Source organism: Aedes albopictus, chromosome 2 (assembly GCF_035046485.1).
Source record: "Aedes albopictus strain Foshan chromosome 2, AalbF5, whole genome shotgun sequence".
NCBI lineage: Eukaryota > Metazoa > Arthropoda > Insecta > Diptera > Culicidae > Aedes > Aedes albopictus.
Genome location: NC_085137.1, coordinates 481,533,965 through 481,554,179, shown reverse-complemented (window position 1 = coordinate 481,554,179; position 20,215 = coordinate 481,533,965). Strand labels below are relative to the sequence as shown.

General features: G+C 39.0%; 1 protein-coding gene and 1 long non-coding RNA gene across 2 annotated transcripts in view; one reads left to right on the top strand and one right to left on the bottom strand.

Moving 5' to 3' along the window:
• Nucleotides 1-20,215, bottom strand: part of LOC109429038 (tetraspanin-9) — a 76,876-nt gene that overhangs the window by 34,306 nt on the left and 22,355 nt on the right. The gene's annotated exons all lie outside the window — the stretch shown is intronic.
• On the top strand, nt 17-602 carry LOC115267066 (uncharacterized). The gene is made up of 2 exons (XR_009997318.1): nt 17-322; nt 379-602. It is a non-coding gene; the product is annotated as an uncharacterized LOC115267066 (long non-coding RNA).

Here is a 20,215-nt window from a genome sequence, read left to right as displayed (position 1 = left end):
AAAGATGCATTTTCAAAACAAGAGAGCAAGAGATATACGGATTCAAAACGAGGAGCCAAGGAGTCGAATCTAGCCGTAGGAGACAGAGTAGTTCTTGCCCAGCAGAAGCGGCTTAAGTCCGATCCAACTTTCGGAATAGAGAAGTACACGATTTTGGCTAGAGACGGCGCGAAACTGGTCGTTCGGAGCGACCGAGGAGTAGTGTACTCGCGCAATGTAGAAGATGCTAAGAGGGCTGTTCAGGACTCACCCGACGAGACCACCCCGGGTCCGACAGACAAACAGAAGTCAGATGTTTTCAATGCCGACGAAACTCTAACAGGTCACATAGGTGATGAGTCTTATATTTTAACATCTTAACTGAAGCTATTCTTATAGGTGAAGCGGATGACACGATAAATGAAAACGTACAGCAGGTGGGGGACCAATCGTTACGAGCGAGGCCTAAACGAAACATCACGAAGCCCACCAAATACAAAGACATGGTTTTGTATCAAGTGTATGAATAGAAGCGAACACTACTGTACGAAATTCTTTCAGAACATACATAAAATACTTTCAATGTAGACCAAAAAAGCTAAATACACAATATGCTGAACTTACGAGTGTTGTTGATTGTTCGATAGGTGATAGGCACATCACGGTTGGACGTTGGCTTGTTTTGTATGGTGGGAGCATTTCTCCCTTCGTTTCTTCCATTTCTGCTTGTCTCTATTATCGAGCGACTTCTTTCATTCCAACACGATGTCCGAGCATCCTTTTACACATTGTCGTTCAGGTATCAGATCTTCAGCGAAATATCCTGGCCGGGAAGGTAGCATCGCATCTACCACAACGACCGCAACATAGTCCTTCGTTCTTCGTACCCCAACATTCATGGCGAAACATCGCTCGAAATCCTTGTTTCATCCGTGCAGCAGACCATCCAGTAACATGAGAAGCTCTCAATTCTCGGTTCTTAATCTTCGGGTAGATTGTCCTCAAGTTTATAGGGAATATTTCAAATAGAAATCGCGATTACTGCAGAAAATTTTCCACCGCGGTGATTTTGTTTTGTTTTGAAGGTTCGGGATCGGGAAGAAATTGACTTTGACGTTTTAGACGCGAGTGTTGCTTCATTCATCGTTTGGTCCATGATGTTCAAGGTGAGTGATGTTCAAGAGGGAGTGATGCACACACGGAAAAACTCATGCAGTCAAAATTGAGTCTTGATTTGGCTTTAACGGGGTAGAGATATTGTCGCGCTTATCTTTTATTATTAAGAAAATTAATTAAGAAAATAATAGAGTCCGGTGGCGACCGTACGCTCGCAAGGCATACAGCCACAGTGACAATCTCAAGGCAAAACAAAAAAATAAATAAAATAAAAAGCATGTGGATTTCGCAAAGTGACAGATATTTTTAAATGTAATTGTGATGAACGGCAAGAGTGGCTCAGTGAAATGAGTGTGCTTGCTGTCAAACCCCACATAAGGGAATAAAATTGATCAATCCAAATTCCTATGTGGTAGTGGTTTGTGTTCAGATTTCCCGTGTTAATCTATCTGTAAGAACTTTGTAAACATCTATTGTTCTCACGTATATGGATAGGCTTGCAGTAGGTTTCGTGAGACTTTTTTGGACAACTCTATACTATTAGAATCTAATGACGCTGTTATGATTAGTAACTATCGCGCTTATATTGGAAGCCAGAGGCAGATAATTGCCATATTCTAATTTTCCTTGAGAGGCATAATAAATAATTTCATATTCTAAATCTGCACCGAAATCCAGATTTTCATGAATTTTGGTGCCCGGGAACCATATCAAAATCATTTGGTTAAGAGCGATTTGATAAATCACCCTTTGTCGGATTTTGTACTGGGCGGAGCTGTCAAGCAGTTGCCCAGCTGTGAAAAGATGATTTAAAAAAAAAATCTCTTTGGAATTAATTTACGGTATTAAAATAAAGTTTTAAAAAAAATCTGGAAAAAAACATAGTGGCTCAGAAATATGTGCTCTTTTGTATATAATAATATGTAATGTAGTAAAAAAAATCGATACATTTTTCAAAAGTTAGAAATCCAATTGATTATGCATCTGGAGTTTTTTTTTCGCCGCCTGTTTCCATCTCGAATGTTTTCATCATTGTCCAGAGAGCTAAGCAAAAATGTTGGATCTTAAAAGTTCTCGTTAAAGAAATTGTGGTAAATTTTGAAGGAATAGTCAGCATAACATTTTTGAGTAGTTTTGTTACTTTTTATTTTGGTAATTGAACATAGAAGTTTTTCGAAACATGGCATTTTCAATATATCATTGTCAGTAATATACATAGTTTTAAAGAGTAGAGGAGACAGTGATTGTGGAATATGGGCTTGTCAGTATAGAACTAATTGGTTATCGAAAAATAAATTATTGGTTACGCTTCATATCTTGTGTCTTTTTAAATGTTACGCTTGAAATGTTCAAGAACGTGCACTTTTACGTTCAGCTAATTGTGTAGACATTTTGAAACAGCAAAATGGAGGGCAGAAGAGAAAGAGAGTGAAAGCAGGGCAAACAGCCAAGAAACAAGAGTTGGGTGTTCACCATGAAAAAAGGAGAGATTCTCTCGCTCAGCACTTGAGCAGGTACCCAACAAGGTTGGCGGTTTCAGTACAGTCAGTTTAACGAGGATAGTGAACGACAACGGACGCCTTATGGAGCGCAATCTCGAAAATGTGTCAGAAGACGGTTTGGCGGGAGCTTACGTCCTTTCGGCCAATCAGCGTGACACAGCTGAGGAGTTAGAAGAACACCAACCGGAAGATGGAACATTCGCTGTCCCATCCGGTTACGACAATACCATAGACTAATTTCAAGACCTGGATGTACCAAAGTACCATTAAATTTTGTGTGTCAAGTCCGATACCCAATAATATTCATTACCGTGTATTTTTTCCGTGTGAATTATCTTTTGTGTAAATTATATTTAGCGTGTTACACCGATCTGACAGTAAAGGACTAAACATAAATTACGTTATGGGTACCAAGAATTGTTCACAATCTGCGAACTTGACTGTGGAAAAATTCGCGACCATAACGCCGCTGGTGATGTGATACATTCCGAAAATCTGACAGTTTTTTGATGACGTAATTCAAACCGCTCAAAGGCGGGACCAAAATGATCTACCGTCTACCCCCGTAGGTTTGACCGACTCCTCATGCAAACCAACGGGGTTCATTTTTAATTTGAACTTCTAGTAAGCCTGTGGACAGCGAAAAATACAATGATGGCAACCCTTTTTGCTGTTTTGTTTTTATGAAATTTCAAATAACTCAGCGTACATATGTACAGATGGGTAAATTATTGGTTAAATTGGGAAAAAAATCCTCAGCTCAGGTGAGATTTGAACTCACGACCCTTATTCGCTAGACAAGTGCTTTACCAACTAAGCTACCGAGCCAATTAATGACCCGGCAACCTAGTTGTCATAAGGTTCAATTCTAATCTCATCGATCTATATCATCTTCCCCTAAACCGCAAATATAACCATCTCTGTTGTACATATGTACGAAGAGCGAAAGCGATTTGTTTATTGTTTGAAACTGTTTGCCTATCGTACAGGCAACGCTTCCTCAACCACTTGTAGAGGAAGAACAATGCTACCTGGAAGGCGATCAAACGCGTCGTTCGCATTCTGTTTGATACGACGGGTAACTACGTAAGCTCGGTAGCTTAGTTGGTAAAGCACTTGTCTAGCGAATAAGGGTCGTGAGTTCAAATCTCACCTGAGCTGTGGATTTTTTCCCAATTTAACCAATAATTTACCGCTCTGTACATATGTACGTTGAGTTATTTGAAATTTCATAATTGACCACACGGATTGGTATTACCGAAAATTTGCACTTTGAGTGAGTTGTTTTGTTTTGATTATCCGTTCCGTTTCACCCCGTTCCATGAGCAGAATGACGTTTGAACCATTTTCAGTTTAAACGATGTGCAGATTAGCGGGAGTCAAATTAAAAAGTGTTCAGATTAGATGCGGTCAAACTAACGGGGCTAGACGGTAGTACTCCACACCAATTTGATGAAGTGAAAGGACGATAAGAACGACGTTACATGTTTACATTCGAAATTGATGTTTACATAGGTTACTAGCCTGCCTTTTGATCTTTATGCCGTGGTTTGGTGTGAGTTTATTTGCACCCGCCTGCTTCGTGAGTAAGAAGCAAGCCAAAAATTAAAACAATTAAAACAATCATGAGTTTTCATTCATGAAGAACTAGTAGAGGTGCGGGAAGTGTATTTTAGTGTGGTTATAATAGCAGTGATTTCACCGTTCAACACTAAATTTTGCTATAGAATGATGACTATTGTTTACGACTGAAACTTTCGATGGGCGAGATAATTTTTTGGCAATAGCAGTCTGAGTGGTAAGCAAATACAGTTGTTGCTCCTACGTCCGACGTTTCGGTTCAATAAAGAACCGAAACGTCGGACGTAGGAGCAACAACTGTGTTTGCTTACCACTCAGACTGCCATTGCCGAAAAATTATCTCGTTATAGAATGAGAAAAAAAAACCAGGGGTTTGGGACCTCAGAAATGTCATAGTGAAAGAATTTTTGAAAAATATTGGACTGGGCCTTCGCAGTTAAGGACCGAAGTTTGTATGGAGAACGTGGGGTGGTCAATTGATATGTGCATTAGAACGCGATGTGCTGCATATCTCTCTCTCTCTCTCTCTCTCTCTCTTCTTGGCGTAACGTCCTCATTGGGACAAAGCCTGGTTCTCAGCTTAGTGTTCTATGAGCACTTCCACAGTTATTAACTGAGAGCTGCCTCTGCCAATGACCATTTTGCATGCATATATCGTGTGGCAGGCACGAACATACTCTATGCCCAAGGAAGTCAAGGAAATTTCCTTTACGAAAAGATCCTGGACCGACCGGGAATCGAACCCGTCACTCTCAGCATGGCCATGCTGAATACCCATGCGTCTACCGCCTCGGCTATATGGGCCCTCCTGTGCTGCATATATTTAGGCGTTAGACAACGAACAATCCTAAATACCGAAAACGCCTAAATATATGCACGGAACGTTCTAATGCGCATATCAGTTGAACACCCCAAGTTCTCCATACAAACTTCGGTCATAAACTGTGAAGGCCCGGTCCAACATTTTTCAAAAATTCTTTCACTATGACACTCCTAGGCTCCCAAACCGCTGTTATTTTTTTTCTCATCCCATAACACCAAATTTTTTTGCCGGGGCCCGTGGCGTAGTTGGTCACACGTTTGCTTCATATGCGGATGGTCATGGGTTCGATTCCCAGCCCCGGCACTTGCAATTTTTCATCAGTTGCTTTTCCCCCGAGAGCAACTGACACTGACCCTCTTCTGAGCCCCATGGCTCAAACGGACCCGGATACCTGGACATCGGCGAACTGCTACTCATAATGGACCCCCAATCGGACTGGAAAGGAACAACGGCCATCCATCATCATCCTTGTGCTCATCATTCTACTAGGTATAAAGTAGAAAAAGTGAAAGCAGCAGAAAGGCAACCAATTCGATAAAGTAGAATAGAATCTAGGCGCTGTACAAAAATGTAAGTGCAGCTGTCAATTGAAATTGCTCACGTAGTGCCCCAGTGGACAATAGAGCTGTAAATTAGGTTAAGTGATCAAGAATAAAAAAAACACCAAATTTTGTAAAATTTTGTCGAACAGTGTTATTCATCATAAACTTAAATCAATAGTTGCTTCATTGTTCCTGAAAAGCACCACTGTCAGTCGTGAAAATGCGTTTTTCACCAAAATGCATAAAGCTCAGTGAAGTCGTGAATCTTAGGTGAGTGCTTGCCAGCTTCGTTTACTCCCAGTGCTTGCAAAATGAAGCGTTTTCCCCCGGACGAATCAAATTTTGCTCCTCTTTGACCGACGCTGCTCAAGCCAGAGCGGTAGCTGTATACTAGTGTGGGACACCAAAATACATTTTACTCCTGTACACTTTTTGAGGTCCACTTTGGCCTCATATCAACTGTGCAAAATTTCAGCTCGATCGGAGAAACTATATTTTAGCGCCAGCCGTTTTAAATTTTCATACGATTTACTATGGGGAAAATCACTTTTTTAAAGAAAAATCACCACAGGTTGCCCCTTAACCCCTAAAAATATATCGATGAATGATTTCTGTTGGAAATTTTACGAGGAACAAATCCTCTGAAGACCGCAAAGCGATCGAAGGCATGTGGAAAAAGTTGTTGACTGAAAACCGAATGACATGCCAACGCTGTTTAACACGTAAGGAATAACAATAAATAATAAAATCTCGTCATTTTATCGATCGGGTAAGGCTTAATAACTTTTTCCACGAATGTCGCATCGCTTTGCGGTCTTCGGTGGTCTGATTCCTCTTGAAGTTATCTACAGAAATCATTCAACGACTTATTTTTAGGGATCAATGGTTGACCTCAAGCGATTTTTCTTTGAAGAGGTAAATTTTCCCCATAGTAAATCGTATGAAAAACTAAGAATGGCGGGCGCTAAAATATAGTTACTTCGATCGATCTGAAATTTTGCACAGTTAATATGGGACCAAAATGGAGCTCAAAAAGTATACAGGAGTTGGAGTTTTTCCATTTTTTATATTTTCCCATATAAACCGTGTACCAGGCTACTGTATACGTTCTTTGGCTAACGTGCTTCAGAAGCAAGTGGGAGCATGAGCAATCAAATTTATTACAGAGAGTGAGAAATGGTAGTTCATATGCGTGGTGGCTCTCTGAATCTTTCTCTTCGCCGGCGTATACGGCAATGAATATACTTTGTTTTTATCCCGTTATTACAGTGCAAATAACATAAACCCAAATTAAATCGATTACAATAGTCACGTACAACATTCCCATACCAACAGAATGATTGTTTTTACAAGTTTTAAGCAACAAATAAAACCACTGAATCATTTTCCCATCTTCACACTCACCGCAGCAACTGAGTACGAACGATCGCCAGTCAGTTTGCTTCACAAGTAAACAGACCGATGAGGAACAGCAGTCGTATTTGGTTCGGTTTTTCTTCGCTCCCTTTGCATATTCGTTCGTAGTGGTTGCTGGCGCTGATAACTGGTCGTTTGATTCATATTCACTCAATTTCAAGCGCTGTTTACTCCTGAATAGAGAAGCACGAGTATTCTGAGGGCCCCTATTGTTCACGATTAGGTTTGTTTTGGTTTGTGTCAGCCCAGCTGCAATCTTCATCATTTTCCATCGCTGCTGGGACAAATAAGAATGAGAAAATGAAGGGACTGAACATTACATCGACTAGTGGAAATTATCGACTCATGGAACATCAACTCATAGAGGCTCGACTGTTTATTCATAAATATTCTCCGTGCAGTCTAAACCCGGAATTTTCGTTAGGTCCGACGCACGGATTTGGAGAAAAACCCAACTTCGCTAGTCGAAAACTCTGATTTTCAACTAAATTGAGAATATGTATTCATAATGCTAATCAAGCATATAAATCAACCATCACAGTTCAGCAATGGAAATTTTAAAATATACACAGATAAAAACAAATTAATCATGTAAACTTAATTTTAGTCATTTAAACTTCCAGTTATGATGGTTTACATGATATATCATGTAAATTTGTGTTGTGTCATGTAAAAACTCTGAGTCATGCCATATAATGGAAGTTTACATGATTTTTCATGAGATTTACATGACATGTCATGTAAACTTCCGTGAAATCCCACGCTCCAATCATGTGCATTATATGTCACAGAAATTTACACTATCTTTTCGATTTGTGTACGTCATAAACAAAAATGACAGAGCTTCTGTTATTAAACCATGAAACGAGACCGTAAATTCTCGCAAGAATCGATCAGCGGGGAATTCTGCCACCCCATTGCAGCTTCAATATTCAAGAGCTTCAGCTGGTTCGGATCATTATGCAAGAGACGCGATTATGCGTTTCCAGTGCGTTTGATTATGACATTATCACTTTTTTATTGTCGTTGCAAAGCTTGTATTACTAAGCCGCACAACGTAAAAAGAGCTTAAAACAAAACACAATTTAATCGTTCCACTCTCTCGATCACAGAGATACAGAGGCGTCGATAGGTTTCAGGTGTGCAAAACTGCCTCAGAAGAGGTATGAACTTTAACTTTAAGCGTTGAAGTGTCGCAATGGCGTCCTATATAAACTGATGTAAAGTTAATTGATTGTTAACGTTTGTTAAAGCTACACTTTAAGTCCTGCTATTCTAAGCATCTTAGTAACGTGTAGATTGGAAATCTAATAGAAAAATGGTTGTATTCAACAATGCTGTTCGTTTATGCTCGATATTTCGACTACTGTCGTAATGCTGACAAACACTATGTAGTTCCATTCCCAATAAATATATTTTAAAACAATAGGAATTTTCAGTGATACGCGTTCCTACGCATAGCATGCCACAATACCGCATTATCATTTCTTCCGATCACGGTGTTCATAACAACCTTTAAACAAACAGCAGGTAAATTGCCACAAATCCAATAGGAGCAAACGATGTAGAATGCACTTTTTCTGAGAAAACCTTAGTAATTTTGTTTTGTGTATGAAAAGTATCGAGTAACGTGCGAAATGTAGAATTAGCTTAAGTTAAAATGCCTAAAATTATAGACAAAATATCGCGTAATGTGAGATAGGCACAGTTTCAACAGTAAATAAATGATGAGATTTGAATTACATTGTAACAACCAAAATGCTGTGTCAATCATTGGCTCTGTAGCTTAGTTGGAAAAGCACTTGTTTAGTTAAAAGGGTTGTGAGTTCGAAAATCACATCTGAGCTGTTAATTGTTTCGTAATTTCACTAATAAATTTATCCATCTGTGCATATGTACGAAGAGTTTGCCCCAAAAATGGTTTCCTTTCGATAGTGTTGAAGTATAAAAAATCGAGAAAAAATACTTAAAAGCATTTGGCCGTCCTGGGCTAGGTACTTGCCAAATTTTGAGGCTGAAAGCTTTTTACAGAAAAATAATAGAAAAATGTAAGGGTAAGGCTTTTGGAAAATTGAAATTATATGAAATCTGTCATGAATACCAGAATATCAGCGATGAATATTAGTCTCAGTTCCTGAAACATCTTCGATAACATCATTTCAATCCAACAAACCGTTCTCAAGTTACCTACAAGTTTTGGAAGAAGAAAATTTGTGTTTTTATACATCTTTTTCAAAAATTTGGAGAAGAATATTGCAAAACAAATAGCACACAATTCGTGCGCTTAGCTGGAACTGCTCTTTTGTGGAACTCTTCATATTTTGCATTATGCAAAATATGTCTCAAAAGATGAAGTGGGTATAGCTTGTTTCACTCCAACGACGACTTTCATACCAATTCCCCCCTATAGACAAAGAAAGACCCGGCATAAAGTCAACCGTTGCGTCGACTTTAATCCGTTCCACCATTTCAGCGGGCCTCCAATGAAAATGAAAGCAGCTTTAGGTGCTTACTTATGCAAAAACAGCAACAACAACATAGCTACTGTTTGCCCAAAGTGTTTGATTTTTCAAGTTCAAGCGGATTTCAGCTTATACGCATTTGCTATCCACACCGTGACTGTCCGGACGGTGTGAGAGGACGGTGTGCGTTGCCACGTAGCGCGCGCGAATAAACTGTCCAATTATTTGCATTTCGCTGATTTCTTCCAGTCCGGCGTCCGATAGGTGCATACGAATTACGTGTGATTGATTGGTCATTCGAAATAACGAAAAAATACCCTTGGGCAAGGTTGTGGATTCAGAAGAAAAACAAAACGGTGGATAGCTTTTAGCCTTACGGTTTCAACGGAAATGCAATTCCTGCTAACCGGATATTTCACACTTTGCTTCGCGATTCAATTTGAAGAATTACAACGTCGACTATTCGACGATCCTTAAAAGAATCAAATTGAATTGCACGCTGCTGGCGCATTTTGAGTTCAACTTACGAATAACTGGTTAAGTTTCAGTAAGTTTACTGAGCTCAACCATCAAAAAATTACGGAGGCGTTTGTTTCATTTGAATTGAAACCAAAGAAAACCAAGTCTACAGAGATTCAAACTGTTAGATACTCAACAACTTGTTTCACGAGACGTGTGTAAATAGGTACATCAAAACTGATTCGGTAACCAACAGGCAGTGGGTATTAAGTCCGGAATCGATGCATCTATCGAACGTACGCACCGGTGGTACCATTCAACGCCTCGGTTGGATGCAGTTCGGATTTTTGATTCAATCTGTGAAACCTGTCAATCATGGATTTTTGTTACTTGCTACACTTCATACTAGCTGAAATTTGTTATTGCATTGGAAGGACGTGTTTTGTTTGAATAATTTTACTGTAGCTCTGGTCAGCAATTTTGTAGTGGTTTCTTCAATTTTAATTGTATCAGCATGCTATTCAAAAAAGAGCATTTCTATTTTATTAAGGCCTGAAGTACACAGAGTCAGAATGAACTCAAGAAACAACATCTGATTGACACTAATGAAAATTCGATCGAGTCAAACAAGATGTTTGAGTATTGGTTTCTTTTTGGACAAATATTTCACCCTGTGTAGTAACAGCTTAATTTTGCATCTCCATATCCAGCTTTTACGCTATTTAACCTGAAATAAACTTTGAATAACACTCTGCTGACGTTTCTTTGAAGACGGGTCAAAGTATGTTTGGTGAAGGTAACTACTAACCTTTTTCATTTGTAGACGTAATAGTAAGTAGTAATTTAATGGGCTGTTTGGGCTCGTTTGGAAGTTAACCATCAATGTTAACTTCTTTTCCCGATCAGCCTAGATAGCTGTGTAGTGTCGGTAGCGGTTGTCTCAATTGGCTAAGAATAACACTACAGACCGCCTGATCCAGTGGTAAGAGTCCACTAAACAGGTGACCCTTAATCAACCCTTAATTCATGGTGTTATGCGGCTTTATGCTTACCGTGCCAAGGAATGAATGATTAGGTCTAATAAAAACCTAATTACAAACGGAGCCTGTGGAGAATTAGGGCGTCCTCCACAGTATTACGCCCTTACTGTGCTAACCGGAGCAATAGTGCAGTGGACCTTGCGTTTCTCCGAGATAATCAGTTTCCCTTCTTAAGGCGAAACTGGATCCATTTCCTCACTTTTTGGTTTTTGATTTTATATAAAATAGCGAAGCAATATTTTCAAAATCGGTTTTCGTGCACATGTAGAGTATGGATCAAGGTATCTCCTGAATTTTTTTGAGATGGAAAATGTTTTTAGTTTTCGCAGAAACCATTTTTAAACAAAATTTCACAAAAAAATGGTTTCTGCAAAAACGAAAAACATTTTCCACCTGAAAAAATACAGGAGATACGTTGATCCATACTCTACATGTGCACGAAAACCGATTTTGAAAATATTGCTTCGCTATTTTATAAAAAATCAAAAACCACAAAAATAAGGAAATGCTTCCAGTTTCGCCTTAAGTCTCAAATTTGAGGCTAAATAAGGGCGGGATTATTCAAATGTTGTAAATTGGCTTACTACCTATATTGTTTCGCTTAATGCGTTTTCTCCTTTGGCATTTTTCAATTGATACCGATACCGATTGATTTGGTTTGTCGTTGATGTTTTCCTTCTGTGCTGTGATTGTGAAGAGTGTAATCTAGTCTAGTTTGGGTAGTGGCTACGGCTAGAAAACCTCAGATCAATTTTCAGCGTAAAAAGCGTGCGTGGCCCAAGTGGCTCTACTTCAAAAAGTTTATTTCCGTAGGGTAACTTCTGTATAGGTTACCTTGTAAACCCAGTTTTGCTTCTTTCATTATAAATGAAGTGTCGTGCCTCGAGCATGATATTTCTTAGAATAACATTAACAGTATGTTTCAACCTCTCCTTATGGATGCCTTCAAGCAAGCTCTTGTATTCGGCATCTTTTCGCTGATATTTGGCAGTATTGCTACGATTATAACATCATCTGAAGTAGCTCAAACATTAATTTGAGATGCTTCAGTTTGATGGATTACTTAGTAGTACAGTTCATGGATAACTCAACATAGAATTGCACCTAACCAATCTCTGCATGAGCAGAATTTGTCATGAGTTGACTGATTGGCATGTGTCAGATGAGGAGTCTCCATTTGACCTTATTTGCACTTTTGAGTGTTCCTTCGCAAAATTTGCGTTCAGGCGTTCTTAGGGAGCAGCTGCTCAACGAACTAAGGAACCTGTACTAATTGGTTGCGACCATATTTTATGGATAACTCGCTTCCATTGCTACTCCAAGAGAGTTTAATTGTGGTTTTGTACCTACAACGCCCTCAATTGTGGCATACCATAACTATTGCTTTGAAAAAAGCTTGTCCTCTGTGGTCTGTGCAGACTGCAAGAGGTATTCTTGAATGGAACTCTGATCTGTTCAAGTTCAAAATATCTTCGGATAAACCATTCTTTTGTATAGTTACGAATCTCTAGCTTCCGCTTGAGAATTATAGCCCTAAAAAGCTCTGCTTAATTCAAATCTCCAGGAGCAAATGGGAGTTTATCCTATTTTTTTCCAGAGGGATTTGAGTAATTCAAACATGTTCAAGAATAATTTCACGCCATGTAAATACCCCATAGAAAACTACAAGAGTGCAATTGTAGTTTTCTATGTGGTATTGTCATGGAGTGAAATTACTCCATAGTTTTATCCCTAAAAGGTACGTGCGTTGTATAAAGATGGAATGAGTTTCAGATTTATCTGGTTACCTCATTCTTTCTGAAATGCTTGAAACGCATTGTCGATTTTTGTGATGTTCATCTGGCTGACATGCCTATTCATGTGAACTCACATGCCTCCCAATTTGGGATGTCCACAGTGACTCTTTTACACAAAGTTGTACATGTTTTCAAGAAAGTACTCACTCAAACGTAGTTTTTGCTTGTGTGATTTCTTGAATATTGAGGATGCTTTCGATGACGTGCCTTTCAATGTCATATTGATCACAAGCGACCTCCAATGAGCTATAGGCTCTCATTACGCTTATGCGTTTTACAGTGTCCTTTTCAGGGTACTGATTAAACCCGTTGTGGAATGGGCTATGAGCTCCCGTTGTGCTTATGCGTTCATTTCTTCTTCTAGGGTACCCCTTCCTATTTCATCACCTTTGCCTTTCCTAATTCCCATCCCTTATCCCATTCTCCCTCAGGTAAATAATGAATAGGCTTATATGTATGGCGATGGAACAAATGTCCCAAATAGACGATAAAGTGCCTCTGAAGCCGGCCTTCTGATACCTGATAACTACTAACCTTTTTCATTTGTAGACGAAATAGTGAGTAAGGTGTTTGTAATCTAGACTTTAGTTTTAGTAGTAACACTCATTGTTATGAATTTAATACTAAAATAAGCGGCCGCTTTAATATGGAGTTGGGCGGCCCATTTTCATTGTTTTCGTTCTAGATTTGAAGAAATCGGCCTAATAAAAATGGATCTGCGCCTGTTGAATTCAAGCAACCTGCGCCAACTTGTTTTAGTTCCTTAATAGTCTTGTTAAGAGGAATACTTCCATCTTGCACACAAAGAATAAGCACAAAAAGAAGTTTAAAGAAAACACGGACACTGTCTTCACTCAGTCAGCAGCAGTGTAGACTGAACGGCACTTAACACTATGCAACGGAGCAGTGGAGCTTGCACCAGTGTATACGGGAAACATGTTATTCTCGCGAAGGGCTTCATCGCCCGGAGCGGGAATTGAACATTCGCCCCATATAATATGCTGCGATTAGTAGCTTGGCAATCTTAACCGCACTACTACGAGGCTCCTCAAAACGTTTAACAGGGATTTTCGCCCGGAACAACAAGGTGATTTTGTACGCCTGCGGTTAACGGTTCCTCCATGGTGGCCCCGAAATTGGATCCAGAACGTTAATCTCCAGTGTTATCAAAATCCAATAAGGACAAAGCAAATTTAGATGCGAAATATGAAATCAAGCGAGATTGGAGCCCATCAGGACGTCGCAGCAGAGGCAAGTTCAGAGGCTCAGGGCTGCGGAGTCTCAACAAGGAAATGAAGGAGATCGACATAAGTTTGACCGAGCCAAACCTTACCGAGTAATTGCTTCACCCCTTCATCAATGCTTAGCCGGAATTTGTCTGGAACATAAAAATAAGTAGACTCTATAAATAACAAATTTTAATGACCCTCTCTTTCCCACGGTATCTCCGGAGTTATATAGATTCATTACCGTCAAGTTGGAAAGCGAATATAAATAATTTAAACGTATTGATAATCATAGCAATACTCAAAATCTCCAATCGGTAGGAACGGTGATGGTAGAACCATTGACTAATTTAGCTAGCATTAATCTGTTTAAAAACTTATATGATTTAAAGTTAAACCATGAATTATAAAGTTTGCTCAGAAAATCAAAAATCATACCAGTCGTGGGAACATTAATCAGCCTTCTTTTACAACCGCAAGAGATCATTCATAATCGAGCTGGTACCCTTCACTCCCATTTCCTCCTTCCATTGGTAGTAATATTAATAATTGCGAGAATTCACATTTTTTTATTCTTCTATTATTCAACCTAATTTAAAGCTCTTTTGTTCACTAGGGCAATGCGTGAGCGATTCCAATTGGAAGCTTTACTTACAATTTGTGCAGCGCCTAAATTAATTCTATTCTAATTCTACTATATCCGTTGCGCTGCTTTCACTTTCTACCCTATCATGGTAGAATGAGGAGTACGAGGAAGCTGATATGTGGCTGCCGGTTGTTCCTGTTTCCAGTCCGATTGGGGGTCCATTATGAGTTGCCGGTTCGCCGATGTCCAAAGTATCCGGGTTCGTTTGAGCCATGGGCTCAGATGAGGGTCAGTGTCAGCGGGGCTGGGATCGAACCCATGACCATCTGCTTATGAAGCACTACGCCACGGGCCCCGGCAGAATTCACATATTTTGTCCGCCCCATAGTGTCACATAAATGATTTGTGGATGACCTCTTTGCGAACCGCATATTCTAGTCCGGCAGTAATAATACACGTTAATTAACTTTTAACAATTTCAAGTAGGCCAACATAAAGTTCTAAAAATCTGAAAAAAAATCATAATGGTGCTCTTTCGTATAAAATCAAAAAATCAATACATTTTTTCAAAATTTAAGAACCCAATGCGAAGAAAAGACAATTCAAATGGCAGAAACTGTAAAAAGTTTCTGCCGGGAATAGGTCAAGAAATTTCTTGGGCGATTCCTTTTAAACACGAATCTGGGCTTTAATTTCTTACAATTATAATATAGTAGGTGGAACAGTATTAGATCACAATGGCTGGAATGCAAGAGTTCAAGGATGTTATTGAGAGGTACATTGTCGTCAACCGATAAGTAACTGCTTGTGGAGAAAGCGCAGGAATTCTCCGATACCTCCTGGAGGAATGACCATGAAAATGCTGGATGATTTCGGGTAAATCCTGGAAGGTATTTTCGGTGATATATTCGAAAAAAATTCCAGGGAACTTTTGGATGAATTCCCGTGGAGCTCCTGGATCGATGCTCAGGAAACTGTCTGCAAAATTTCCCAGAAAACTCCGATTTTGTGGCACAAGCAATGATGAAACTATTTCGATAGAAATCCTAATAAAATTTTGAAACAAATTGGGTGCGATATTGTGGAGGAATTACGATGTTATTTTTAAGAATTTTGACGGTTTTACTGTATCATACCGGATACACTGTCTAATTAGATTGATGGAAATTATCGGTGGGATACCGGATGGAATTTCAGATGAATTCTTGCTGAATTCTACGGAATTCGGCGGATTTCCAGGGAAACGCTGGTGGAAGTTTCTAAGGTTTTCAGGTGTGAGGTCGTATTAGTACTGTATCGGAAGGTGATCTGGATGGAGAGTAATATACTTGTATGATTTTCGTCACTTTTTTCTATTGTTTAGCATATAACAGGGCCAACTTCTATGAGAAACGAATAGCTTCATGATTATATGGTGCCTAAAAGTATATAAATGCGGTTAGAAATAAAAATGGTAGAAATATTTATACCTCCAAAAGCATTTCTATGCCAAGATTCCGTAGATTCAAATCAAAAGCAGTGGAAGTTCTTAACAGCTCAATCAACAAGTAGGATCAAACCATAAAATATGTCGGCAAGAAATGTCAGAATCAATTCACCCCTTGTCATTTTATAGCCAGCCTAAAAAGCTGGATAACCATTTTTCTTGGCCTTAGGACAGAAGGTCGAAAGACGAAAAATCAAATGAACAAAAGGCCGAATGGGACAAAACGTCGAAAGGACAAAAAGTCAAATGAACAAAAAATTCAGTAGACCAAATTACCAGCTGATGTGTCTAACTTATAAGAAAAAATATCTAATGAGCCTTTGTTATTGCTCATTGAGAGAAACATTATAGTGCTGTTATAGAAAGCATATATGCACGGGGGATGAATCTTCGTCATGAAAAGTGCTACTCGTTTGATTGCCGAACACTAGTGAACCTGGTAGTGGATGATGTGATGGGTGATGTAGCGAGCATAGGGCGACTGCATAGCACGTTTTGGAGATTATTTATTTATCCATAGACATTCATACCAATCTTGTTTTCCAAATGACAATTTTTGTCCGCCTCTAGGCTGTTACCGAAATAATGATTGGCTTTTTAGGTACTTATATAATAGTCAATTCAACAAACGATTTTGAGTTACAATTTTTGGATGAAAAACAAAGGTTTTGTCATACGCCCTTTTCAAAAGTTTGGTGAAGAATATTACAAAACAAATAACATGAACATCATTTTCCTGATTTTACCAACAATATTGGAATCAATCAAATCACGTTACAAGACATTTTAAGTGGTCTAACAAAGGTCCAGGACCAGATGGAATTCCACCGGTTCTTTTGAAAAACTTGGCAACTGAATTTGCGGCACCACTATTTTGGCTTTACAATACGTCGCTTGACAGTGGAAAGTTTCCGCAAGGTTGGAAAAAATCTTTCCTTCTACCCATCTATAAATCTGGTAAAAAATCTAACGTTCGTAATTATCGTGCAATTGCCATTATCTCATGCACACCAAAACTATTCGAACCTATTATAAACAAAAGTGCGTTTAATCAAATAAAACAAAGAATAACTAATGCGCAACATGAGTTTTTCAAAGGTCGTTCAACTACGACAAACTTGTTAGAATTTGTTAATTACACCTAATGTGCAGTGGATCGAATCGTATTTAACTGATCATTTACAGATTGTAAGATTTGATGGAAAAAAAGTAAAACCTATCAAAGTATCATCGGGAGTTCCTCAAGGTTCACATTTAGGACCTTTGCTTTTTGTATTATTTGTAAACGATATCACGTATATTCTTAAGCACACCAAGATCCTCATTTATGCTGACGATATCAAACTTTTTATGGAAATAAAAAAAAATGTAGAAGACAGAGAATGTTTTTTAAGAGAAATAGGCATATTTGACCAATGGTGTAGAAAAAGCCTACTGCAGTTAAACGTGAAAAAATGTAATTCAATAACGTTCAGCAGAAAATTCACCAATTACTATATTTTCAGGAAATCAAGAAGTTGTAAAATGTAATAGAATTAGAGATTTAGGAGTTATCTTAGATTCGAATTTAACTTTCACTGATCATTATAACGCTATCACTCACAAAGCAACTAATGTACTACGCTTCATTAAGTGTTTTGGCTACAACTTTCAGGACCCATACACAATAAAAACATTATACGTTGCTTATGTAAGATCAGTTCTAGAATACTGTAGCATAGTATGGTCTCCCTACATGATAACTCACGAGGTTCGAATCTAATCAATACAAAAACAGTTCCTCCTATATGCTTTGCGAAAGTTAGGTTGGACCACTTTTCCACTGCCTTCTTATGAGGCTTGATGCAAGCTTATAGATATCCAAACTTTGAAAGAGCGTCGCGAATTATCCATCATTTCTAAATGATTTATTATCTCAACGCATTGACTCCGCTAATCTATTATCAAACATCAATTTCTTTACTCCTGCTAGACCACTAAGAGGTCGTAATCTATTTGCTTTTAACAGTTATCGAACAGATTATGCGAAAATTGGTCCTTTAAATCGAATGATGAATCTCTATAATCAGCACTGCGCATGTATAGATATAACCATGTCTAGAACAAATATTAAACCTTAATTCCTTGAGAAACCATAGAATATATGTCAATTTCTTGATTTTGCTTTGGCTGACCAAGCCATGTGGGAAATTACACTGTTGAAAATGCTTTGACATCCATGTGCACAACAGAACATGTGCTGCACACTAATTGCCATACCAATAAGTGATTGGAAGGCAGTGCCCGAAGCTCTCGACAATTAAAAAAAAAAAAAAATAAAAAAATAACTTCCTCTCCCGCTTTGACATACATGTGCACAACAGACAATGTGTTGAGCACATGTTCTGTTGTGCACATGGATGTCAAAGCATTTTCAACAGCATAGAATATAGCTTTAAGTGAACTGCACTTTTGCCGCTAACAAAGCCGGAATGTAATTGTGTTGGTGACGGCAGCTCGGAAATTTATTTTTAGACATTCGACAAGCGGGTGGAAAGGAGGATGAATAAAAAAACAAAAAAGCGAAACCGACCATGGATACTGTAACCTGCGCATTATCCATCACAGCCAAAACTGCAGTTGGGGTGCTACACCTTCCTCGTTGTGGCGAAGTTGGGGTAATAGTTTTAAAGATGTGTGAGTGCTTCCCGGCCATATTTGTGGTCCCCATTTTGTAGAAACAAATGAAATTTCTATCGTTATATGGAATTATGGTAATTGGTTGTTTTTATCGATAAACTCTAAGTAAGAACAGAGAAATTGTATATCTATTCCTCGCATTTTTAACGAAAAGTACCAACATGTCAATTCCTGTAAAAGGTTCTTCACTGATGGATCTCGCATAAATGGATCCACTGGTTTCGGTGTTTTCAATGAAAATTCCACCGCCTTCCGCAAACTTCAGGAACCTTGCTCGGTTTATGTTGCTGAGCTGGCAGCAATCAACTTCGCTTTGGGGATGATTTCCAACATGCCCGTAAACCATTTCTTCATCTTCTCGGATAGCCGTAGTTCTATTGAGACACTCCGGTCGATGAAACCTGTAAAACATCCATCTTACTTTCTTACAAAAATAAGGGAGCAGATAGGTGCACTGGTCGAAAGATCATACAAGATTACCTTTGTATGGGTCCCCTCACATTGCTCAATTTATGGCAATGAGAAGGCGGACTCTCTCGCAAAGGTGGGCGCACAGGAAGGTGAGATCTATGATAGAAGAATTTCACATGATGAATTTTTCCATTTTGTTCGCCAGAGTTCTCTTCAAAGTTGGCAAAATGATTGGCGAGATGGCCAGCTGGGACGGTGGTTACATTCCATTATTCCTAATGTTTCCTTGCGAGCGTGGTGGCATGGTTTGGATGTAAATCGATATTTCATTCGCGTAATGTCAAGGCTTATGTCCAACCATTACTCGCTAGATGCGCATTTACACAGGATTAACCTCGCGTTGAGCAATGTTTGTACTATGTGCGGTTCCGGTTATGATGACATCGACCACGTAGTTTGGCAATGCCCGGATAATGACGCCTCCAGAGCACTACTTTTGGATACCCTCGAGGCCCGAGGTAGACAACCCTTTGTTCTTGTGAGAGATGTGTTGGGCACTCGCGATGTCACTTATATGCTATGCATTTACGACTTTCTTCGTTTGTCTTGTATAAAGGTTTAATTCTCTTGTGTTTTCTCCCCCAGTTTTTTTTTTTTTCTCTCTGTTTTCGTCTTTGTGTTGTTCCTGGCCATCCGGCAGATGAAAAGCCCGCTACAATCTGGTGCTGAACCACTATGAAGACAACGAACACGCCATTACGTTATACCTTCCGGATGAGCTTCAGAGAACCCTTACCCCCAGTCCTTACCACGCCCATCCTAAAAGCATATGTGACACACTAATCTCGAGCTGCCACGAGTATCCTTGCTCCGTCCCGTACTAACTATGTTGAATAAGAATCATATTTGTACATAAAATACAAAAAAAATGAGTTTTGGCTCCGCAAAGCGTTAAACGCGATTGAGCCCCAAATAAATGAACTAGTAAAAAAAAGAACAGAGAAATGTAACTTGGGAATAAGAAAATTTTCAGTTTGAAAATCAACTTTGCGTTTTATTGTTTCAAACAAGCGTCATTTTTCTGCCTGAATTTAAAGCAGTCAATAGAAAC